Source organism: Microtus pennsylvanicus, chromosome 11, assembly GCF_037038515.1.
Source record: "Microtus pennsylvanicus isolate mMicPen1 chromosome 11, mMicPen1.hap1, whole genome shotgun sequence".
In the NCBI taxonomy this organism is placed as follows: Eukaryota; Metazoa; Chordata; class Mammalia; order Rodentia; family Cricetidae; genus Microtus; species Microtus pennsylvanicus.
In genome coordinates this window covers 70,038,064-70,063,319 of record NC_134589.1, presented here as the reverse complement: position 1 = coordinate 70,063,319, position 25,256 = coordinate 70,038,064, and the positions used below count along the sequence as shown (strand labels likewise).

The following is a 25,256-nucleotide window of genomic DNA, read 5'->3' as shown; positions in this document are numbered from 1 at the left end:
CTCGTTCCCTGCTTCATGATTGCTGTGTGCCAAGCTCTGATTGGCACAGGGAGGGGACAATTGGCGAGCCTGCAGTTTGTTTTCGTTGTTGCTGCGTTGGGTAGCGAAAGAGGATGGGACCAGGAAAGTAAATCTGGGGCATTTGGCTAATCAAGTCTCTCTGGTTTGCTGGTGTGGACTAGGAGGGCCGTGGATAAAACCTGGACTTCTAAGTGCCCCAGTCATGTGGCTCACATCCAGATGCATGGTGGGAATGAGACCGTGGAACACTGTATGACCACGACTAAGAGTTTGGTGTGGGGCTTCTGCCGTGGGCTTTCAAGGTTAGACTGAGTCTTGTGTAGGATGCTGTGTGACCCAGGGAGGGAGAGGCTCATGGCAATGTGTCTCGTGTTGGAAAGGTTTTCTTTGTGTTTGTGTGTATGTATACATTCATGCGTCTATGTTCATGTATGTGGTGGCCAGAGGTTGGAGGTGGTGTCCTCTTTAGACACCGTGCACCTTCATTCTTGAGACAGGGTCTCTCACTGAACTTGAAGCTGTGCTGGCTGACCAGCAGCTCCAGGACCCACCTGTGTCTGCCTCCCCAGCGCTGGGATGGCAGGGAGTGTTAACGCACAGAACTCTCTACATGGGATCCGAACTCAGGTCCTGTGCTGTACGGCTAGCACATCATCAGCTGAGCCATCTCCCCAGCCCTGCGCAGTGACTTCTGTAACTGGTACAGAGCAGGGGGGAGCTGAAATCCTTTTCCCCACAGCATCTCCCAGTTTACTCCAAGGTACCCAGAGAAACCATCGATGTCTCTGGGCTAGGGGCTTCCTCTGCAAAGGCAGATCCGGTGAGAAATTCTGTCTCTGGACTCAGTGGAAGATTTTAGGGTGGAGTTTGAGTCTTTAGCTGACACTGAGGTTCTGAAGAGAAAAAATAACGTGGCCTGTGGTGACATTTGGAGGTCAGGATTCAGAAATTAAACTTAAATGGGGGAAAATTTAGAGCCACAAATGAACTTTCAGAGGACCTATAAGGGGTGTAAAATGAGGTTATCTTTCTTCCTTCTTTCATTTCAAGGGTTGTGTTCGGTATAGTCCATCTACAGGGGCTCTGATCTGTGAATTAACCTGGGATTTAGCCAAACAGGGGTTAAAAATAGTCTGTCATTATTTCCTAACAACTATAATATACAGCTACTTGTATATTATAGGTCAGCTCTAGATGATTTAAATATATAGGAAGATGCATGTATCCTATGCAAATATAATACATATGCAAATATAATGCAATGTGCATGCAAATACAGTGCTGTTTTATATGAATGACTTTAGCACCCTATAGAGACAGGTTCATTGATGGACTCTTCCATGAATATCAAGGGGTCCTTTTACATTTGTGTGATTTGTGTGAATATGTATGGGTTTTTTTAAGATTTTTTTAAAAAAATTAATGTGTGTGTATGTGTTTGCATCCTAGCACTGCAGAAGCCAGAAGAGGGTATTATATCCCCTGGGGATAGAGTTATATGGGTTCTGGGAACCAAACTCTGGTCTTCTAGAACATTAGCAAGAGCTCACAACCACTGAGCCATTTCCCCAGCCCCTCTAAGTGTGTTTTTAAACTGGGAGGCACAGCCGTTCATGAGACATAGTTTCAGACTTTGCAGTCTTGCAATCAGCATTTTGGATTTCTAAACTCTTATAGAGTGAAATAAAAAAATCCTTGGGTGAAAGTTTGATTATTGATATTTGTAGGTGTGGCCTGCCATAAGACTGTTGCCTGCCATGCTTGCTAACAGATACGGAAGAGAGATAGGGAGAAGGGGAGGAGGCAGTGAGGGGGATACCCCACTCTCGACTGCCCTGCTTCAGTTGTCCTGAGGGTGCCTGGCTTTGATGCCACAGCCAGTGCAGCTCTAGGGATATGGCAGCATTGTCTTATTCAGGCCTACTGCCTCCCTGTGTCCTTATCTCGTCACCCCCGGTCTAGGCTCTCACGGAGCCTTTCAAGTCCTTCATCAGTACAAAGCCCCAGTGCTCTGGCATGCGCTGCCTGAGACCAGAAAAACCCTTCACTGCAACACAGGGGCCTGAGTTCGCTCCCCCTCTTCAAAGCTCTGATCAAAGAGCTCTGAAGACTTTAGGACTCTGGAGACTCAGAGAGCCCTCTGTATCTTGGGTCCCCATCTGATCCGAGGCACAGGCAGGTCACCACCCAGCTCCTTCCCACGGTCCAGGGAAACAGTCTAAGCTTTTGTCAGATCCCAGCAGAGGGAAGGCAGATAAGCAGGGCCAGAGAGGGGCACCACGTGTGTGCTGCCTGTTGGGCGCATTGCCTGTTGGGAGCTGGCTGTGCAGGCGCCGAGGGCCATGGTGGGCTTCAAGCAGGAAGATGGCCCTCATGCCCAGACCTATTGTGGGAGGACCTTCAGGGCTATGCTGAACAGGCTCTGTGACTTCTGGTGAGTAAAGGGCCCTTGGACCTTCATGCCACCTACAAAATGACATAGTGTATCTGACTGGTTTCCTCAAATCCTAGTGCCTTGTTCCTGGGGATGAGACTTTATTTGGAAATAGGTTATTTTCAGTGCCCAGCAGGTCCTGATCTGGTAGAGGACGCTCTTCAAGACCCCCAGTGGATACCTGAAGCTTTGGATAATATCAAACCCCATTTATGTGTATGTATGTACATGCATATGTGTGCAGTTCCACATATAGTGAATCTATATAGTTGCATATATATAAGTATACATTTTTCTACACATACATGCTATGTTGGCTAGTCTTATGTCAACTTGACGCCAGTTAGAGTTATCTGAAAGGAGGGGACCTTAATTGAAAAAATACCCCTATAAGATCCGGCTATAAAGCATTTCCTTAATTAATGATTGGTGGGGGAGGGTTCAGCCTGTTGTGGGTGGCGCCATTCCAGGGCTGGTGGCCCTGGGTTCTGTTAGAAAGCAGACTGAGCAAGCCAGTAAGCAGCACCGCTCCATGGCTTCTGCATCAGCTCCTGCCTCCAGGACCCTGCACTGTTTGTGTTGCTGTCTTTGGTCATGTGTTTCATCACAGCAATAATAACCCTAGCTAAGACGCACCTATGGTAAAGTCTGACGTATAGATTGGACATAATGAGAGATAAACAGCAGTTATTAACTATAACAGATACATTTTAATAAAGATTACATGGATGGGCTCTTTCTCTCTCAAAATGTCTTATCATACTCTCTCCTTTTTATCCCAAGGAAGCACTTTGTAGCTTTCCTTGGAATGTCTGAATTGCCAGCTCAATGCTCTTGCACTGTAGGGCCAATACTAAAATAAGGGGTACCTGAGTACCAGCCCTGAGGTGCCATGACAACCGATGTAGTGATCAGACTCTGTGTATGTATGGGAGACTTCACCATGCTACTCAAGAGTGGTGTGTAGTTTGACATTCCTGAGTTACTTATTTCTAAAATTTTCCATGTAAAGTTTGTGGACCTTGGTTGGCAGTGGGCAGTCGAAAATACGAAAAGTACAATCTCAGAGATGGGGAGGTTTGCAATAATTAAGATTAGAATCATGCGGCAAGATCTTCCATGGTAAGGGTGGGTCCAATTCAAGGCCCTTGTGCCCTTAGAAGAGACACAAGAGGGAAAGATGTGAGACACAGAGATGCACAGTAAAAGACCACGTGTCAGCACAGCCAAGGATGGGAATGGTGCTATAACAAGCCAGGAAACGCTGGCTTTCCTCGGGGCTTTCAGAAGAAGCCATTCTGCACACACCCTGAATGTGTGGCCTTCCGAACCAGGCAAATGTTGCTGCTAAAACCCTAGGGATGAAAATAAATGGGGGCAATAATCACCCCCAAAGAAAGCAAGCATGGAGGTGCATGCCCGTCACCCTGTGTGGGCGGTCCCTAGTCAGCAAGTCCTATTGTCGACTCTCATACCCACCTGCTTATCCACCACTTGGTGTCCCTGTGTTATTCAGTACCTGATGGCTGTCTGCACTCTTAGGTCTGTCTTCTCTTCTTACAAGTGCTTTTAAATATAGTCGAGGTTTTAAAATGTGTATTTTTTGAATAGGGGGTAACACAAGGCATGGTGGGCAGTGGTGGCGCACGCCTTTAATCTCAGCACTTGAGAGGCAGGTGCATCTCTGTGAGTTCAAGGCTAGCCTGGTCTAAAATGGGAGTTCCAGGACAATCAGGGATGCACAGAGAAACCTTGTCTCAAAAAAGAGTTATCGGTGGTTGTGAGCTGCCTGATGTGGGTGCTGGGAACAGACCTGGGTCCTCTGCAAGAGCGGAACATGCTCTTACCCATGACTTTTGAGCCCTTGAGATGGGACTTGTGTAGGTGAGGGCCTGGGTTTTAAACTTTATTTTACTTTAACTAATTTTCATTTAAACCACCATGTGTGGCTGGTGGCTTCAGCTTTAGAGAACCTGCCGCCGGCAGGGGTCCTTTACATAGACTGCTGTTCCTCAGCTTAAGTTTCTGCTCTTTCCTGATAACCCCAGTGTAAGTTGAAAATGCCTAAAAAATATGCTTAACGTACATTGCCTTACAAGCATCACAGCTTAGCCCAGCTTCAGCATACTCAGAACACAAATATGTATTAAAGCTGGGCAAAATTCTCGAACAGAAAGCCTATTCTATGATAAAGTATAGGATACCCGTGGAATTTATCAGGTACGGTTTTGAGAGCGGAAAACAGTATGGTTGTGTGGGCGCATTTTTTGCACTATGGTAAAAATTGAAAAGTTGTAAATAAGCCTGTATGGTGGTGCACATCTGTAATCCCTGCGCTCAAAAGACAGAGGCAGGAAGGTCAGGAGTTCAAGGTCATCCTTGGCTACAGAGTGAGTTCAAAGCCAGTTTGGGCTACATGAAGCCTGTGTGGATAAACGTGGAGAGAGAGAGACAGAGAGAGAGAGAGACAGAGAGAGAGACAGAGACAGACAGAGAAAGAGAGATCAGATATAGATAGATAGATAGATAGATAGATAGATAGATAGATAGATAGATGATAGATAGATAGATAGATAGATAGATAGATGACAGATAGATAGATAGATAGATAGATAGATAGATAGATAGATAGATAGATAGATAGATAGATGGATGGATCCAATTATCATGTGTCAGTCTTGTCTGTGTGCCAGTGAGCACTTCTCTAGCTTTTGTGGTACCATTGGATCATATGTTGCACCCTGTGTACTGCTTCCTGGAGTTGGAAGTTTCTGTTGGATATGATCTTAGTCTACATAGCAGAGAGCCAGCGCTGCCTTATTTTTGGTTGATCAAGGATACGGCCAAGAGGCTGAGGTGTCCTGAGATGTACTCAGCCCGTTTCCCATCCTGCATCCTCACAGAGTCTATAAATCTATACTACATGATATTCGTCAGTATTGCTCTAGGATAGGGTCATTTCAGGTTCCCTATCCTCAGCTGCCCAAGGAACTAACTGGGGGCTTACCACAGTGCAGGGAACCCTGACTGCTCTTTGGACTGGAGAGGGAGGGGGAGAAAAGTGGGGGGAAAGGGAGAGGGGTGGGAGGAGAGGGAGAAGAATGGGAGGAGGGGGAGGGAAATGGGAGGCTGGGAGGAGGTGGAAATTTTTTTTCTTTCTTTTCTTTATTCTCCTTTTATCAATAAAAAAAATAATAAAAAGTATAAAAAAAAAGAAAGTAAAAAAAAATAATAAATAAATAAATAAAAAAATCTATACTACAGACCAAGCTGCATCCACCCTGTGATGGAGGGAGGAAGGCCTGTGTCACTTTGTTCTCTGACTTCTTTTTGGCTTCGTTTTGAGGGCTCTCCTGAGTCAGGAGTTGCTGCAGCATCTGGGGTAGGGTTGTAATGGAAGGACAGATGCCTTCTGTTTGTGGAGAAGCCAAACCAGGTTGACAGTGAACTGGGCCTGGGCCATGACGGCTCAGGGCCAGCACCTTAGAGCCTGAAAACCCTGGGTTCGAATGTTGACTCTTCATGGCCTACCCTGTAGGGTTGGAAACAGGCCCCCACCTTGTTTTGTTCACTGCTCTTTGGGCATGAGAGCATCAACAGATTCCGAGCATCCCTTGTGAATAATGCGATGATGGAAATGCATCTGGGTCCAGCGTGCCTGGCTCAGAGGCTGTCCCCATCACTCCGCTTCTCTCTGTCCTTCTCAAGCTGCCTCTCCTGGGGGTGCCCACTCTGTAGGAGGGTGACTGCCAATAGTCACAGCTAGGCAGTCCTGCTCAGCACCCCACACAAGCACCCTGCTTCCTCGCCAGCCCCATGACTGGTGATTGTGAGGTGCTCTAGGCTGAACTGTGACTACTCCTCAATTAATACTTGAAGTCTTAACTCTTCCCTGTGCCTCAGAATGTAATTATATTTAGAGGTAAGTAATTAAGGTAAAATGAGGTCACGAAGGTCTCTTCATAGGATGAGATTTGGAAATATGGATGTACACACATACTCATATAAACATATATATATACATGCACACACATACTCAGGCACAGATAAACATGTGCACACATATATACATGTATGCACACACATACTCAGGCACACACATGCACACGGCATGTACACATAAACACAGGTTCACACATGTACACAGCTGCATACATGCATATACATACATATGCACACCATGCAGCTATGAGGGAGATTTGACTGCTAGAAACATGGTATGGGAGAGAGTAGCTATTCCCAAGGAAGATTGGGGTTCTGTTCCCAGAACAAGAGAAAAATGCATGCAGCTAGGCAAACACAGACTGTAGTGACCTTCATACTTGCTCCAGGGACAGCCAGCCAGATGGCTCTTAAAGTGACCAAAGATTGTCTCCACTTCAAGCCTCCAATGACTTCATTTGCCCTTTTAATTTGCCCAGAAGACAGTGTGTTGATACAGACTCTGGGTCCACATTGCCTGGCTTGATTTCCATCATTTACCAATTCCATGACCTCAAATAGGTCATTTATCTTCCCATACCTCAGAGTTCCAGGTTTTTACATTTTGTTTTGTGGTTTTTGAGACAGATTCTCTCTTATATAGCCCAGGTTGGCTTTAAATTTGCTCTGTAGTAGAAGCTGACTTTGAACTCCTGATCTTTCTGCCTCTGCTTCTGAATTCTAGTATTACAGGCATGTGCCATGCCCGGGGTAGGTTTCAGCTTTTCATCTGTAAAATAGGGCTTCTAAGGGTACCTGCTTCATGGGGTCATGGCAGGGTAGAACATATAAACACCTGGGGACAAGCTCTCCTCTGCCTCCCAAGAGTGAGTTGTTGGTTGTCCTGATGAACTCAGATGAGTCGTGGTCAACCAGTAACTGCCAGAGACGGAGAGGAGAGAGGAGATACAGACTTAGGGATTGGCTGAGAATGCTCTGGAAGGAAAGAACAAAGCTTGGCAGGTTATCCCAGCATGTTCTTCTGGGATATGGGTGAGAACATGTGGGTGACCGAGGAGCAAGAGAAATCACGTGGCTGGAAGCCATCGGATCAGACACTCCTGGAATCCGGAAGACCGTGAGCACAGCCTGCCACTTCTGACCCTTCGGGCTTGTTTCTAGTTAGACTCTACTTCCCCGGGAAATCTTAGGAACCTTCTGGGAAAGTGATAATCCCTGCCATTGCCTCTTTATGTCTTCTACATGGCTGTTCGGCATTGTGGGGATGCTGTGTGTGGCCTCCAGATGGTGCATGCCGGACTTACCGCACCGGGGTTGGGGAGAACGGTTTCCAGGAAGGAACAAACAGAGACGTCAGAGGCAGAAATTCCCCACTCGTGTGGAAGTCCTCGTGGAGAGTAAACTCTCTTTAAACACCAAGCACAGTGTGGAAATGACGTCTGAGATTTGTCGTCATTCGTGGAGAGTGGTAGGGACCAGAGCGTGAATAGGACAGCCACTGGTGCTCGGGTTTCCCTCTGTTGGTGCAGAGTATATAGAGGAGTGGGTTTGGGAAGGGGACTTGTGCTCTTCAAGCAAGAAATTATGCTCATCTGACAATGCTTGAAAATATGTATGTTCTCCCGGGAGTGGTAAATCCCGGTTGACTTGAATTTATAGGAATATTGAGTTGCCTGTAAAGGCAGTATCTCATCACAGTAGACAGGTCCATAGGTCTGATATCTCTCTCTCTCTTCTTCCCTCCCTCTCTCTCTCCCTCCCTCTTTCTTTCTTTATTTCTTTCTTCTTCAATGCTAGAAATTAAGCCTGGGGCATCACACATGCTGGGAGAGCATCCCACATCCCACCCCTGAGTTTAACAATTGCTAAAGTCTTTTCTCTCTTTTTTGAGACGAGGCCTCCCAGTGTAATCCTGGCTCAACTTGACTTTGCCTCAGCTTCTCTAGTACTGGTATTATGGGATGAGCAACCATGCCTGGCATGGATTTTTATTTATTCATTTTTTTCCAGGGTCCTGTGAGTACTGAGCAGGCAATTTGACTCTGAGTTTTAGCCCCGGCCCTTTAAATTCTTTAGCTTTTTATTTTTCTTTACGGTGGTGCTGGGGCTAGAACCCAGGAGCTCATATATGCTAGGCAAGCACTTCACCCCTGGGCAGAACTCTCATCCCTGGCATGTGTGCACATGTACACGTGTGCTGGAATTCTCTGGGGAATGATCTCATCTCATCCCTACACTCTCCTGGGCACAGGCACCTGTTCATCGCTTATTTGTTCATTAGCTCGTTCTCACGTTCAGTCCTAGTTACGGCGACATATTAAGACCGTCCGAAGTGACCGCTAACCATCGTTAGAAGAGGATGCTGTAGGTTGTAGAATCATAATCAACTAAAAATGGAGTAAAAGTGTGTACTACAAACAGGAGTCCTGCAGAAATTAAAGGAGGCATTGCTGCAGGCCAGAGGATCTATACAGACAGGTTGGTTTTGAAAGAGCTGGTCCTAGAGCTGGTGCCTCCTTGGGAAGGGGAGCTAGATAAGGTTTTGAAGACTGGTTAGCATGGTAGATAAGGTTTTGAAGACTGGTTAGTTAGTATGGCTTGGGGACACAGGTCGCTGAGACCTGACATCTCAAGCAAGCTGGAAGGAGAGTATGGAGGAGTGGTCCAAACTCTTGCTGCAGCTGTGGGGGTTAGAAAGCTGAGGGCTAGCAGTGTGCTGTGAGACACACAACGTAAGGTATCTGAGCAGAGTTTGTCTTCTAGAAGATAACCTAGAAAGGAGGATCCTAGAAAGAACAGGGGGACAGACTGGATGGCAGATCTGGGTCCACCACGGCAGCCCCTGAGAGTGTGCTCAGGGTGGGCACCCTCTCGGTTTGTACCCTGTTGTGTCCCTGGAGCCTAGAATGTGCCTGTGGAAAGTGCTGATACACATCTGGGGCTGTGGAAAGTGCTGATACACATCTGGGGCTGTGGAAAGTGTTGATACACATCTGGGCATGGAAGAGGTCCTGAGGAATTGAAGGAGGACCATGAGTACCGATGGAGGGAACAGAACAGCTGCAGAGGCACCAGAACCTGTGTAGACGGACTCACAAATGTGATACGGGGAGAGAAATGTACAGAGATGACAGGAGCTGCAGGCCTGGAGACAGGGATGCCCTGACCAGAAACAGAAATGGATTCAGGAGTCATGGCGAGTGTGGTTTGGGGCCGTTGCTTTACAAACCAATTTGTAGACTCACTGATGAGTGGAAAATGATAATTAGAAGTCTTCTCTCCTGACATCATCTAGCTGCTTTGAGTCTATTAATTATCGAATATACCCAGCCCCATAAAGACCTTGAAATGTAACTAGAGTCTGACCTTTGAGATTTGGAGGTTTTCTTGTGACCACCAGAGGGAGCCCATTTATTTTATTAAATTCTGTAGCAATCTAAGGGGAATTTAAAAGCAACTTGGGTCACTGAGTCAGGAAGATTGCAAATTCAAGGCCAGCTTAGACTACTGAGTGAGTTCAAAGGTAGCCTGGGCAACTTCTTGAGCGTTTCTTTGAAAAATAAAACAAGTTTAAAAGAACCAAGGATACAGCCCAGTAGCGAAGTGCTTGTCAGCATGCAGGTGGCCTAAAAATGTCTAGCACTACACACACACACATACACACATACACACAAACACACACATACACACATACACACACATACACACACATACACACACATACACACATACACACACACACACACACACACACACACACACGCACCACAGAATAAGGAAAAGCTCAATGCTTCAGAGGAGAATAGAGAAAGGATTTGATAGGAGTCCCCACAGGAGAAACACAAATGCGTCTATTCACAGAGTTCTCACCTCTACCTTGAAAATCACCTTGGTCATGAACAGAGGAGATACGCCAGCGAAGCAGGTAGGCCTGCAGTGTTCAGTGCCAAGCACAGCAAAGCCTGTGCTGTCTTTGCAACCCAGACCATTGGGGGACAAGTGGGAGACTGGTCACGCCCCCTCACTGTCATGCGACTGTCTGTGGCTATGGCTTGCTGCAGTTACAGGCGTCTTGAGAGAGTTACATGCTGCACAAAACTAAGTTGAAATTTGAGGGAGAGTGATTTTGGCTTTGGTTTTGAGACTGGATCTTACTATGTAGCTCTGGCTCTCCTGGAATTCTCTCTGTAGACCAGGTTGGCCTAAAATTTAGCGATCCATCTGTTTCTGCCTCCTGGAGGCTGGATATAAAGGTGTGTACCACCATGCCCAGCTAAAGTGAACTAAAATTCAGCGCTCCGTCTGTCTCTGCCTCCTGGAGGCTGGATTAAAGGTATGCACCACCATGACCAGCTAAAGTGAACTAAAATTCAGCGCTCCGTCTGTCTCTGCCTCCTGGAGGCTGGATTAAAGGTGGGCACCACCATGCCCAGCTAAAGTGAAATTGTGGTAGATTTCTAATGCACATGGCTTTGGTATTAGCATAAAGTTGAATGTTGAGTTTCTGTTGGGTTGAAGACTAAAGCAATGGAAGAGAGGAAAGGACTAACCTTAAAGTTTGTGTGGTAAGGAGGCTGCCGAGGAGGACCTATGTGTAGGCTGTGTGTCTGGACCATGGGGGAAGAGCAGAGACTGAAGCTCCCACTCAGGCTGGAGATGGTAAGAATTCATATTCTATTCTGAGTCCAAAGACTCAAAACCAAGAGCTGATGGTCTATGTGAAGTATGGAGATATTCTTCTGAAACGTTCTCTCTTACTTGGTTTTTTGTTTGGTTTACAATTTGAGAGAAGACCCACGAACTTATAGAAAGTAGCCTGTATTCTCAAAGTCCACCAACTAAAATATTATTTTCATCTAATGACAACTTATCAGACCTCTAAAGAATGATGCATGCCTGCATTTGTGGTCACCGTGGCCAGGAGCTCCACACCTAACATCAGCCAGCACACTTTCCACTTATACTTAGTCCGTGGATCCCATCCTGCCTCCCTTGATCTTAAACTCTCTTTTAGTCAGTCAGTTCATTTTTCCTGTCCTCCAGTCCACTGGGCCTTCCTTCATGACGTCTTCACTTCTACCAGACCCCAAGGCCTTGTGTGTTTCCCAAGCCTTCCCCTGGCTGTGGGTGGGGCGATCTTGGGCTTAATATCCTTTGTGGCTTCCTATCTTTAGGGTTGAGTACAAACAAGGTCCCTATCTTCAGATTCCCAGTCTATCTCCTGAGCCCCTCCTGGAGACCCTCGCTCAAAAGTTGTACCATCTTTCTGTTTCCTTATGAAACTCTCCACTGTCCATGCACTCGGAACCTGCATGGCATTTGTTCTTTGTGACATTGCTCACAATATCCAAAATTAAAGAGTGGCCCAAAGATGGGGGAGTGAGTAGGAAAATAGAATGTATGCCCAGAGCAGAATTCTATTGGCCATTATAAAGGACAGAATCCCATCATTTGTGGCAACATGGGTGGAGCTGAAGGGTGTGCTGAGAGACATAGCCCAGCCACAGACCACATGGTCTCCCTCATATGTGGTATCTAAAAAGGCTGAACTTAACAAAAGTAGAGAGGGAGGAGAGATTGACCCCAGATACCAAGTCACAGTTGAATAGGAAGAATCAGTTCTAGCCATACACAATATGTGATTCTCATTGGCAAGAACTCAGTCCATGTTTCCAATCAGAGAGGATTTGAATAGTGGAAGAAATGGTACTGAATGAGCACCTTGCTTTTGTCATTACTCGATGGATACACGCATCCAAATATCGCCAGTGTTTGTGTGCCCATCAAAAGTGAACTTGGGCTAGACAGATAAGTCAGCAGCTCAGAGGACCCAGGTTTGGTTCCCAGCACCTACCTTAGGCAACTCATAACTGTGTGTAATTCTAGCTCTAGGAGATACTGTGCCCTCTTCCGGCCTCCACAGGCACATGCAGCCATGTGCACAAACACACACACGTTCAACATACACATACATTTTTTAATCTTAAAAAAAATCCATTCCTCAAGACCCAATGGATCCCATTTCCTGGGATATTTCCTCTTCTATTCAGCAGAATCCGTTGCTCCCGATTCCATGACCCACCCCACCCCACCCCACCCCCGCATCATTTTGGGTGCCCCTTACATAGCCCTGTGAGGAGTTGATAGTGGAGTGGAGTCATCGCTTCCATTGCCTCCTCTGGCCTCTGTGATCACCGGGAAGGCGGGGGCAGGCCCAGAGGACAGGCAGCTCCTCTCTCATTGGTGTACACGTGAGCTGCAGCTTGTCCTGTGAGTGTGGTTATGTGATTTGTGAAGGGACAGGGACATGCCTGGTAGAGGCAGTAAAATCTATACAAAAGCTGCTGTGGCTGATGCTGTCCTGGAATTTCCATACTGTCAGGGGTGGAGCATGCCATCGCTGGGCACTCTGTCTGCTCTAGTGGGGTGCCTGCCACGGGCCCTCAACCCCCGTTTTGGTGCCTAGCCTTTATCATCACCCTTGCTCGTGTTTCAGCACATGGTAATTTTTGCTTTTTCTGACCTGAGATGTCACTCAGCCCTCAGCTAGGCTCTCCTGAGTTTTGAGTTCGCCCCAGGGGCCAATGATTGAAAATCAGTTGCGTTTGTTGTGGCGCTGGCCAGGGTCCCTAAGCAGTGAATCACATCCGGTTGGATTCCTTGCCAAGCTGCTATGAAAATGTAATCCCTGTAGGGAAAGAGTTTAGGTCTCCTTCCCAAAATGCCTACTCTACCCTTTGCTGCTCATGCGACCCGTGTGCTCATCCTGGTCCTGTTTCCTGCTGCCTGGACACAGCAGAGTCTGGGGGCTGCACCGACCTGGGCACTCCTGTGAGGACGCATCCTGCTACATTTCAGATAAGAGATGTGCCCCTGATGCCCACACGCTAAAGTCTTGGCTGTCAGCCTGCGGTGCCGTGGGAGATGAAACTTAAGATGGACATGAGGTCATCATGGGGGAGTCGTCTTGGGGGGATATTTGGAGCTGTAGACCCTTCCTGTTGCTCTTTGTCTCCTGACCACCACTGGGTGAGCAGCCTCCTGTTTGTCTCACTCCAGCCCCCAAATGACTGCCGATGGGGAGCCCAGAAATTCTTTCTTCCTTTAAATCTATTCTCTCTGATCATTTACCACAGTGACAAAAGCTAACACCCTCAGAACTAAGGCTGCCTCTGCCCACAAGTCTCTCCCTGCCGTTTCTGCTTCTTAGCACCTGAGCCTCTCCCATTTCCTTCCATGGTCTCTCAGAGGGGCAGTCAGAGTGCCCTGCCTGAGCAACCTGATCCTGCTGTCAGGGTACTTGGTCTACCTTCCATCCTTGGATGGTGAAGCTGCCATCACGGATTGATATGTGTTCCTGCCTACTGCACAAAGAAGATTGGTTGTGGGAGAAGCATACAGAAATGTTTGGGTTTGGGTTTTGTTTTTTGGTTTTTGGTTTTTTTTTTCCTTAAATTTGATCTAGCTCTTTCTCTCCCAACCTCTCTCTGCCTTCACAGACTCCCAGTTCCTCACTTCATCATTGATGAGTGTTCAGCATTATGTTGTTAGAGCCCCCAAGCCGTGGTGGAGGCAGCCTGGGGACAGATGCCAGCATCACAGGGTCTATTTTTCCATGTCAGGGGACAGAGAGATGGCCAAGGGTTTCATTAGAAGAGGGGCGGAGAAAAGAGTCGCTGTGGATGGTAAACAAATTAGCAGTTTTGATCGTTAGCAGCAGAGCCCTACTCCAGCAGATTCAGGCAAACAGAGAAGTCTTAGGAGCTGGAGAGATGGCTCAGCAGTTAAGAACACTGACTGATCTTCCAGAGGACTCAAGTTCGATTCCCAGCACCCACATGAGCTCACAACTGTCTGTAAGTCCAGTCCCAGGGTATCTGATGTCCTCTTCTGGCCTCTGTAGACACGTTATGCACTTGGTGCACAGACATACCTGTAGGAAAAACACTCATACAGATAGAATAACATTTTTTAAAAAAGAGAAGTGTTAGAAGAGAGATAGACACTCAGAGAAGCAGAGAAGCAAGATGCCCGAGGGAAGAGGCTGAGGACAGCATCGAGAATGCAGGGCAGATCTGGGAGATCAGACAGCAGGGACAGGATGGTGCCTGTGAGGAGTACGAAATCTCCCAGTGCAGCTGCACCCAGTGATTCAAAACAAAACAAAACAGAACAAAAAGTTGGAGTTTATTAAAGACATTTCGATCTTTACATTTTAGTTTGGTTTACATTTTATTTGTTCATTATGTGTAGAAAGCAGGGCACACATGGCGGCCAGAGGACACCCTGTGGGAATCAGTTCTCTCTCTCCACCCTGTAGGTCTTGGGGATCGATTGCAGGTTGTCAGTCTTGGCAGCAAGCACCTCTTTTCACTGAATCATCTCACCGGCCCTCAAGTGCATGTTGAATATAGAGTTTCAGCATGCGGATCATTAGAAAGAAAAGGCACCAGGAAAGAAAGTAAGGCACTCCTGATGTCATGGGATAAGCATCTCTGAGAGTCCCAAACCCAGAAATTCTTACGGGTTCAGTCGTTCATCTTGAGACTGAAGGAGAGCACTCTGCTGGCTGCGTGTGGACCTTGTGAACATCCCTCAGCCTGGGGCTTCCATTGCCAGGGGCTGTGAGAGAGAGTAGGTTGTGATGTCTTGTGGGATCTAGAAGGGAATCTGGTTTGGTTGCAGATGGAATAGGCTGTGAAGGCATCTGAGCCACCTATGAGTCCAGGTTGCTCAGGAAACGTGTCTAGTTCACCTCTGTACCCCCTCATGCATAACCATGGGTAGGGATGACATGGGCCGGTCTTAAGAATAAACTGAGATAAATTTATGTGGAAGTCCTTGGCACACAGTAGGCATCTAATAAGGTCAGTGAACTGTGGTCTTCAGGAAGTGAGGAAAAGAGTCTGTACACCATTGTCATTCCAGGCAGAGTGGTATTTGGTATTAAACACAACCTGAGAGGGTCCCTTTCCTGCTAAAAATAATGCTATTTCTGCTTAGACCCCTGGAATATGTGGCTTCACTACCCGCCCCCCGAATCCTTTCTGTTCAAAGATGGAGAGGGCAACTGTGGATTCCAACTTTGTAGATGGCCTGTATACAGGGTTTTAAAACCCCTTTGCACATCAGGGGTTCCTCAATGGTCCACAAAGGCCTTTCCACCCATCACCTGGCCCCACTGTTCCTTCAAGCCCTTGTTGACCTTGTCTTTAGAAATATGACTGAATGGAACAGAGCTGCTTTCTCCATGAGGTCATGCTGTTGGTAACACTCAAGGGTTTGAGGTGGCCTATTGTCTGCCCATTGCTTAGAAGTAGCCCTCTGTGCAGCCTGAAGCCGACTTGCATCTTTCTAGTGTAAGACATTAAAGGTGTTGGAGATTGAGGCCACACGTGCAGTGAGATCTGTATAGAAAGAATAGTGCAGAGAGCTAATGACTTGGTGGCCATTGTGGAGGAGGGACCAGACTGTCCCCATAAGACTTCCTTGAAATAGTGTCTCCTACATCCCAGACTGGCCTTAAAACCACTATGTAGACAAGAATGACTTTGAATTCCCAATCCCCCAGCCTCACTTCCTGACTCCTGGGGATTACAGGTGTGCATCACCACATCTGTGTGTGTGGTGCTGGGATTCCAGGTGTGTGTCACCACATCTGTGTGTGTGGTCCTGGGGTTACAAGTGTGCATCACCACATCTGTGTATGTGGTGCTGGGATTCCAGGTGTGTGCATCACCACATCTGTGTCTGTGTGTGGTGCTGGGGTTACAAGTGTGCATCACCACATCTGTGTATGTGGTGCTGGGATTCCAGGTGTGTGCATCACCACATCTGTGTCTGTGTGTGGTGCTGGGATTCTAGGTGTGCATCACCACATCTGTGTATGTGGTGCTGGGATTCCAGGTGTGTGCATCACCACATCTGTGTCTGTGTGTGGTGCTGGGATTCTAGGTGTGCATCACACATCTGTGTGTGCAGTGCTGTGGATTAAACCCAGTCCCCCATGCCTAGTGACCCAAGTCAGTCCTTAGAAACCTCAGTGGAAAGAGAAACCCCAATCCCAAAACTTACCCTCTGACCTACACACATAGACTTTGACATGCCCACCTGTACATGCCCTAATAATCATACACTTTTGCAGAAGCAAATTATACTTTTTCATTCATATAGCCAACAGACTTTTTTTGGACATAAAATACCAGTTACTTTCTAGGCATTTGGAATTCTTCAGTGAACAAAGCCACAGACTCCATGCCTCCTTCAGCTCACATGTTAGTGGGAGGGACAGCATCTAGAAAGCATCACCAGGAGGTTCTGTAGCATGTTTCTTAGTGAGGAGGTGCTATGCAGATGTAGGTGTGTGTGTGTGTGTGTGTGTGTGTGTGTGTGTGTGTGTGTGTGTGTGTGTGTGTGTGTGTGTTGATATAGGACATTGAGGCAGCCTCTGTGGATGACTCATCAGTCTAATTTCCTGGCCAGCCCTTGGGTGCTGACATACAGGGATGATTGGCAGGAGCATCTCTGGCTCAAACAGCAATCACATTTCTATTGTGTATGGATTCCCTCATGAACTTGAAGGTGCTGAAGGACTTTCACACACAGGCCTTTCTCTGGTGCGAATGATGGTTGGAGGCCTAGGTTTGACATTCAGTAGGGTGTCTCTAGTGGGCTCAGAAGTGAGACATGCATAAAGATCCTAGGCATTCCTTGTGTGTGTGTATTTTGGGGTGCTCTGTGAAGTCTCTTTTGGTACCTCTCACATATGTGGTGTTCTCATATATGATCCAGTACTCACAGAAGAGTGAGGACCAGATTGACCCAGAAGTCCAGTTGTATTTCTATGGGTTCATCTTGACCAAATTGTTTAGGGACTCTTCCGGACCAGCAGGTACCTAATTTGTTACCCTGGAGTTGTATGCATTTTCAGAAGAAACACCTCCATCCTTGAGTCTGAGACAACTCGCTCTCAGTGATAAGTAGGGTCTGCTTTCCTTGCCTAGTAATATTCTCACTTGAGAAATTTTCCAGGAGTTGCTGTGGGCATCATCTCAGTTTTTCAACCACTGTTTCCATGGGAACATCTTGAGGAGCCTGGAAAGAAGTCTCTAGAGTTCCCTGGATTTCTGCTGACAGCAGTTTTGTAAGGTACTCAAGGAAGAGGGTATCCCAGCTCTGCAGTGAATATGAACTAAGAGAGGGGACTTCATGCTGTCACCTGTCACACCTTCCATGACTGTCTTCTTTCTACCCTTCGAGTCCCACTTCTCTTTCAAAGTGGACCTGACCTTGCGGTGTCTACAAACAGCACACCACTCTGGGACCATCTGTTTTATCCTGCTGTTCTGTTCTGGCTGCGCCCATGAGTTAAAAATGTCAAGAGTCTTTGCTGTGCACATAAGTTATCTCTGGGTCGAAGTCAGTGAGAGCTTAGACACCTCCTCTCCCCGTCTCCAGTGGGTCCTCGAGATGGTCTAACCTCTATCTTCTGATCTGAGATCATTTAGGTATGGCTCACTGCAGAGGCATCTGAGCTCCGAAGCCATTTTTATCAAGCAATCTCAGGAAGCTTCAGGGTTGCTGGTTGTAGCTCTACTGACAAGTGCTTCTGGGATGTGTTTCTGCCATTGACGGATGCTTGGAGCCCACCCCACTCCCCAGCCCCTTCTCAGTTGGATTTCAAATGGGGTAATGCTAAGAAACATACAGGGCTGATGGGTGGCTGGCTTGTACTCTGAGTTGATCCAAATTTTCCTAGTGCCAGTGATCCTGAGCCCCACACCCCTTCAGGAGCAGAACTCTAGTGTTAAGAAGGAACGATTCCCTTATATCTCCTTCCCACAGCTGCCTCCCAGCGCCCCCCCCCCAGAACTGGACTTTTCTCACTTTTTTGCCCCACACCAGTTGTTTCCAGCTTCCCCAGCACAAGTCCCCTGGCTGTCTTCAGCTCCTTGGAAAGGTCAGAGTCCAAGCCTGGGTGTTCCTGAGGCTGTGGAGACCACGCTCAGCATTCTGTCCCCTGGGTCTTCCTGAGGCTGTGGACCACGCTCAGCATTCTGTCCCCTGAGTGTTCCCGAGGCTGTGGAGACCACGCTCAGCATTCTGTCCCCTGGGTTTTCCTGAGGCTGTGGAGACCACGCTCAGCATTCTGTCCCCTGGGTCTTCCTGAGGCTGTGGACCACGCTCAGCACTCTGTTCCCTGGCCTCTGTAATATCAATCTGTTCGTACTTCCCCACTTGCCTTCATTTTTAAAACTTTTTGTTCAAATGGAACTGATTTCAGACAAGAGCATAGACTGCACTTCAGCTTGGAGGGTTTCTACCAATGGAAGCCACGTCAGGGAACAGTGTATAACCAGGTCTCCCAGGAGCCCCCATGTGTCCCTTTGTGTGTGTGTTCACGTGTGTGCATGTATACACGTGTGCACATGCATGTGGAGGTCAGAGGTCAGTGTCTAGTATATCCTTAAATACACCCCACCTTATTATTTTTTCTGAGACAATCTCTCACTGAACCGGTAGCTTATCTATTCACTAGACTGGCTGACTAGCAAGCTCCAGGGATCTGCCTGTCTCCCCCTACTCCCTCCAAGTCTGGGTGTTACTGGTGTGCAAAGATGTGTGCCTGGCTCTTACATGGGAGCTTCCCCCTGCTAAGTGTCCCAAGAGTAACCACGATCTTGATCTCACACAACAAACTGGTTTGCCCCTTTTGGATGGCGTAGGAGTGGGAGCAAGGGGTGTGGTCTCATGTGCATCTTCAGCTCGGTGTTCTGCTTGAGCTGTGGGTGGTTCATTTCTCTGCCATGTGCTGTTTGGGCAGCATCCAGCTTGCAGCTCTGATGAGTAGCATTTGTATGGAGCATATTGTGCATGTTCCAGGGAACATGTATATGCATTTCTGTTGTGTTTATACCGCACAGTGGAGTTGGGCACAAGGCATACATATGTTAAACTCCAGTAACCAACACTGACGTGTTTTCCAAAGAGGATCCTAGGCTCATAAGCATGCACGAAAATTCTAGCTCTCCACAGCCTCCCAACACATGGTATTTCTGCCTCTTTTTTTTCATTTATTCATTTGGGTGGTTTTGCAGGTCTATTTCTGGACTCTCCTTCTACGTATGTGCCAACGCCACATCATTCCAATTAACAAAGCGTTTTGCGACCGCCGTCGACACAAAGCTGTGCTCGGTCACACTAGACCATTCTTGGGCATTCGCGTTTCCATGTGAATGGTACAATCAATTTGCCAACTTCTAAAACGTAAACAAAACTAAAACCTGCTGGGATGTAAACAAGCCTATCATATAGCTTAACTGGTGGGGAGCGTGATCTTTGCCATAGATAGCTTCTATGTTTTCAAGATGATTTGCCATCCCTTAGGGTTTCTTTCCTTGACACCGTTGTATGGTTTTGAGTGTTAGAGGCCTCACACATGATCTATTGGATGTAGCCCTAGGGCTTTAATGCTTTGGGTACTATTTAATTATTTTTTCCATTGTATTCATTATTTATTTTATGTGTGTGTCCACAACACACAAGTGGAGGTCCAAGGTCTCAGGTCAGGCTCGGAATCAGGCGCCTTTATCTGTGGAGCCATCTCTGCAGCCCTGGTGCTATTTTACATGGTAGTATTTTAAGTTTGCTTTTTGCGTGCTGTTGATGGCTACCACCCTCCACCCTGCTCTGCCCCACCCTGCCGTGTCCCAGCCCTGCCATTGCTTTTAGATCCAGTGGCCTGGCCACAGTCTGTTGACTATTCCAGTAGTTTAATAACCTCTTAGATTTTTCTGTGTATTTTTTATCAGACGGTCTATAAATAGAGTTTTATTTGTCCCCTTCCAATCCTTATAAGCCTTTTGTTGTTGGGTTGTTTTTTTTTTTTTTCATTTGCTGGCTTGCTTTGGCAGGGACCTTTGACAGTGCGGGATGGGCTTGGCTGTGACTCGCATTCTGGTTTTGTAACTGAACTAGGAGAAAACATCAAGAGACTTTCAGAAGGAAATGATTGGATATTGAAATCTGTCAAATGATGTGTCTACATTATGAGCTGGTCATATGCTTCTCTTCCTATTTGGTCTCTGTTGACGCAGCGAGTTGTATTGGTTGAAGTTACAATGGGAACAACCTTCATGTTTCTGGAAAAATCCTGTCTGGATAAGACCTTTAGTTTTTTGTGGGTTGTTTTTTTTGTTTGTTTGTTTGTTTGTCTTTGTTTTTTTGTTTTGTTTTATTTTAGTCGGGGTCTCCTTATGTAGCCCTGACTGATTAGGAACTCACTCTGTAGACCTGGCTGGCCTTGAACTCACGGAGATTCACCTGCCTCTGCCTCTGAGTGCTGGAGTTAAAGGAGGTAAGCTTCATGTGTCACTGGTGTGGATTTGCTACCCTTCTGTGGAGGGAGTGTTCGTCTCTGGAGAGATGATCTGACACCCTTCCTTCTGCTGTTGGGTTGAGCATCAAAACTGCCGGTTTCATAAAGCAAGCTGACAGTTAGTGACCTTGTTTCTGTTTTCTGGAAGAATTTGTTTTATGTATTGCTTTTTTTCTTTTCTTTCTTTCTTTCATTTTTTTAACTGTTTAGAAGAAATCACTTGTGTAAACACCCAGATCTAGATTTTTTCAGGTGTTAAAAAAGCAGTTCAATTGTTTTAAAAATCGGAGTTCTCTGCTTCATCTTTACGACAGCTTTATATTTTAAACTACACTTATTTATTTAAGTATGGAGGACGTCATAACACGCATGGGGCGGTCAGAAGACAACTTCTGGAGTCAGTTTTCTCCTTCCACGTGTGGTCCTGGGGTTGAACTCAGATCAGGTTTGGCAGCAAGTGCCTTTACCCACAAGGGTCTCACTGAACTCTGACGGCTTTATTTAAGGTGCCATTCACATACCAGATCAAGGAGCCAGTGCTGGAGATGGAACCTAGGGCCTCACGCATGCTAGGACAGAGCTCCACCACCAATCTGTATCCTCCTAGACCAAGAGTTTTGATATTTCCACAAAGTGGTACAAGCATCACCAAAATCATTTTTTGGCATCTTTTTGTCACCTCGTGGAGAAACTCTGTACTGTTAAGCTGAAATCTCCCTCCTGGCCCTCAGCCCCTGGCAGCACTAATCCTCGATGCTTCTGCATGATGCTCACCCTGAGCCTCAAATGGAACTGGACAATATGTGACCATCTAGATCCTTTTTTCATTCCATTTTCATTTTGAAGCTAAGGTCTCATGTAGCCCAGGCTAGCCCTCAAACTTGCCGATCACTTGGCATCCACAGTCAGGAAGCAGAGCGAGATGAGGGCTCGTGATCAGCCCACTTTCTCTTTTTTGTTCCCTCAGCCCGTGGGATGGTGATACCCTTATGGGGGGTGGATCTCCTCATTTCATTTAACCCAGCCTCGAAACTCACAATCCCCAGGGGATTCTAGGTTGTGTTGAGTGACCTTGTTAACCACTGCACATCTCCTCTCTGCTAGGCTGCTTCTCAAAAGGCCCAGTTTGTTGTCACTGTTTCTAAGGAGTCTACATAGTGAGTGGATTCCCAGGGGCCTCAACTAAGATGTGGTTGTTAGAGTTTCCTCTATAGTTTGGTTAATTTTAAAAAGAGAACGGTAAACCATGACCCAGTAAACAGACTCGGCCAATAAAATGAAAAAAAAAAAGAAAAGGGAAAAGGAAAAAAGAAAAAAAATGGACTATAAGCTTAATGGTCCCCGAGGGTAGGAATGTTTGTTGTGCTTGCTGCTGACCTGAGTTCAATCCCCAGGACACCTGTAAAAATGGAGAACAGAATAGTTTGCTCTCTGACCTTCATACGCAGACTGTGGCAGATGTGACCCTCCCATTCCTCACCTACCCCCCACAACAATAATAATAATAAATTAAAATTTGACAAACAGAACTGGTATCAAACCCTCCTTCAAAACCCTTAACTGCTTCAGTTCTATGTGGAAGTTACCCTGATGCTGACTAGGCCAGGACCTAGGATGCAGGTCTCTCACCCAGCCTGTAGGAATGATCAGAGGTGTGGAGGCCTGGCAGCACCTCTTCTCTAGGGAATCCCCATTCAGTGTCCATGAGGGCTGTGTCCCTTTATTCCCTCGTTGGACTGAGGACTTCGATAGCCCTTGTTGAACCTGAGCCTGCATCGCAATGCCTACAGGGCTGAGAGAAGCCGTGGGCACCTTGCACTCCCCCGCCGGCCAAAGGGGCAGTGAGGGTACTAGGAAGAGTTGTGAAGGTTGAGGATGAGTCAGGAAATGCTGCTCACAGGCAACCATGCTGCAAAGAGGCCCTGGGCAGCCCCTCCCTTGGGCCCTGGTAAATTATCACTCAGGTATGTAATTGTGGGCAACAGTAAGAAGATACACTAGAGACAGCACAAGAGTTTTCATTTTTGAGATAAGGTCTCACTTTGTAGCCAAGGCTGTCCTGGAACTTGATACCTTCCAAAAACTGGGGTTGTGGTGTGGACCATCGTACCTGGCATTCTCGGCAGCTGTTTGCCAATAGTGACTTTGTGCTTAGTGTGGCAACTCTGTGTAAGGAACAGTGAGTCAGACCTGGAAGCTTGCAATGTTTAGGGAAGACACCTGGTACCACCTGCACAACTTAGATGATTTCAGCTTGTCCCCAGTGCCCACTCTTGTCTTGGCAAAACCTGCCACTGATGTCCATCAACCCGTGACTAAAACCTAACTGAGAATGGCTTTACCAAACAAAGGGGTGAGGGGAGGATGTTTGCTTGCTTCTTTGTTTTTGGTTTAACTGGAAAATCTGGGGGAAGATCTCTGACTTTAGGTGTGGCTGGTTCCCAGGTCCCATTGTCACATCAGAGACCCTTTCATCCCCACCCTCTGTGTTAAGTGGTTCACGGGTGGCCCTGGACCATACCCTGTATACTTGGGTCTTGTATAGCTATTTCCCTGTTGACTTAGCTTTGCTCTGGCTGACTATGAGCAGTTGGACATTAGCAAGTGTCGCCTAGTCAAAGACTTGATGATCTTTCTGTTCTCTGGGAAAGTGGGCCCTCTTGGAACTTTGCTGGCCAGCTACAGAGAAGAGAGTGGGGATGCCAAGTGATGAGAGACGAGAGACAGAGATCTTGAAGGATCAGACTGCCTAGACAAGCTTGTAAGTAAACACAGGCACAAGAACTCCTTCCGCTGTAACCATGTAGAGAGCTGCCTGGGGCATAAGGAGACGTTCTGGACTACCGAGTTTGGGGTTGTGTTGTTATGTGGCAGCTGAAGCATGAAATCCCCTCTGAAAGCTGTGCAGTGGCTGATGGAAACGTCAGGCTCAGGAGTCCTGGAGAACATCAGCACATGTAATTAGTGAGCAACTATGGCTCTTCAAACTTGCTCTGCAGTGTAATCCCCATGACGATACAGGAGGGGCAGCAGCCTGATCTTGCTGTGGTGCTAGGGCAGGCTTTGGGGGACTACTAGGATTAGATTCAGGGTGGAATCCTCATGGTTGAGTCCTGGTAGCTTTACAAGAAAAGGGGCAGAGATCAGACAGAGATGTATGCATGCTTGTGTCCCCCTTTCCCTGTGCAGCCCCTGAGGATGCTTCCAGCAAGAAAGCCCTCACCAACCACAGCCCTTGACCTTAGGCCTCCAGAACCAGGAGCCAAAATGGACCTTTGTCTTCAGCACTTGCTAAAGTGAATATTATACTCATAATGCTGTATGTTTTTAAAATACATATGTGCGTGTGTGTCTGTGTGTGCGTGCATGCATGCATGCGGGTACACATATTCCTCATAGCACACATGAAGGTCAGAAGACAACTTTAAGTTCTCTTCTTCCACCTTGTCAGTGAAAGTTCTCTTCTGTTCTCTTCAGTGAAGTCTAGGCCATTGGCCTTCAGAAGATTCTCTTGCTTCATCTCCCATCTCTCTGAAGGAGTTTTCCTGCGTGCCACCACAAATGGGTTTTTTTTAATGCAGGTTCAGGGAACTGGACTCAGGTCGCCAGGCTTGTATGGTAAGTAAGCACTTCACCAGCTGATCCATCTTGCGGACCTCAATATTGTGTTATTCATGGCAGAAAATGGCCTGATTAACAAACACATCACCCATCCAGAGCTTGTTAACCTGTAGAAGGGGTTGAATAGTCATGGCTGGGCTAAGAGCAGGAGAAACGTCAAAGGGTAAATAGTTAAAGCCAGAGCTTGGTACAATAAGGGATAATGGTTTCAAGATGGCAAGCAAGTAGAGGGGTGGAAATGGTGGTAGAAGATGACCTGGAAACAGGGATTAGCACCCTCGGGTTGGTAACAGTGAAGAAAGGCGGCTGGAAGGGGGCAGGCACCCCATTAGGGGAGAGCAGGCACCCCATTAGGGGACAGATGGATGTCGTGTCCCAAAGCTGCTATTTATCTGGACTCCTAATGTCTTCTAGTTCTTTCTCCTTGAATTTAAATTTCAGATTTGTTTGTTTATTTATTTGTTTGTTTGTTTTATAGCTCAGTCGGCTGTAATTTCCCCTCTCTCCTCTCCTCCCAGTCCTCCCCCACTCCATTCCCCCTCTGTTCCCATCTCCCAATCCAGTCCTTCTCCATTTATGTTTAGGAAAGGCCAGGTCTACCATGAGAATCAACAAAACATGGCATATCAAGCTGCAATAAGACTAAGCACCTCCCCAATAAGGATGGAAAAGGTGACCCAGTATGAGGAGTAGGGTCCCAAAGCCAACAAAAGGGTTGGAGATAGCCCCTGTTCCCACTGTTAGGAGTCCCACAAGAGGACCAAGCAACACAACTGTGTTTTAAGGAAAGCATCCCGGTGTTTTTGATTCACTGGTACTTCCATCTTAGTTGAATGTGAGTTGCGTGTGTGTGTGTGTGTG

General features: G+C 47.0%; 1 protein-coding gene across 2 annotated transcripts in view; it reads left to right on the top strand.

Annotated features, from left to right (window-relative positions):
• The window catches only part of Col23a1 (collagen type XXIII alpha 1 chain), a 285,085-nt gene that overhangs the window by 25,856 nt on the left and 233,973 nt on the right, over positions 1–25,256 (top strand). The gene's annotated exons all lie outside the window — the stretch shown is intronic.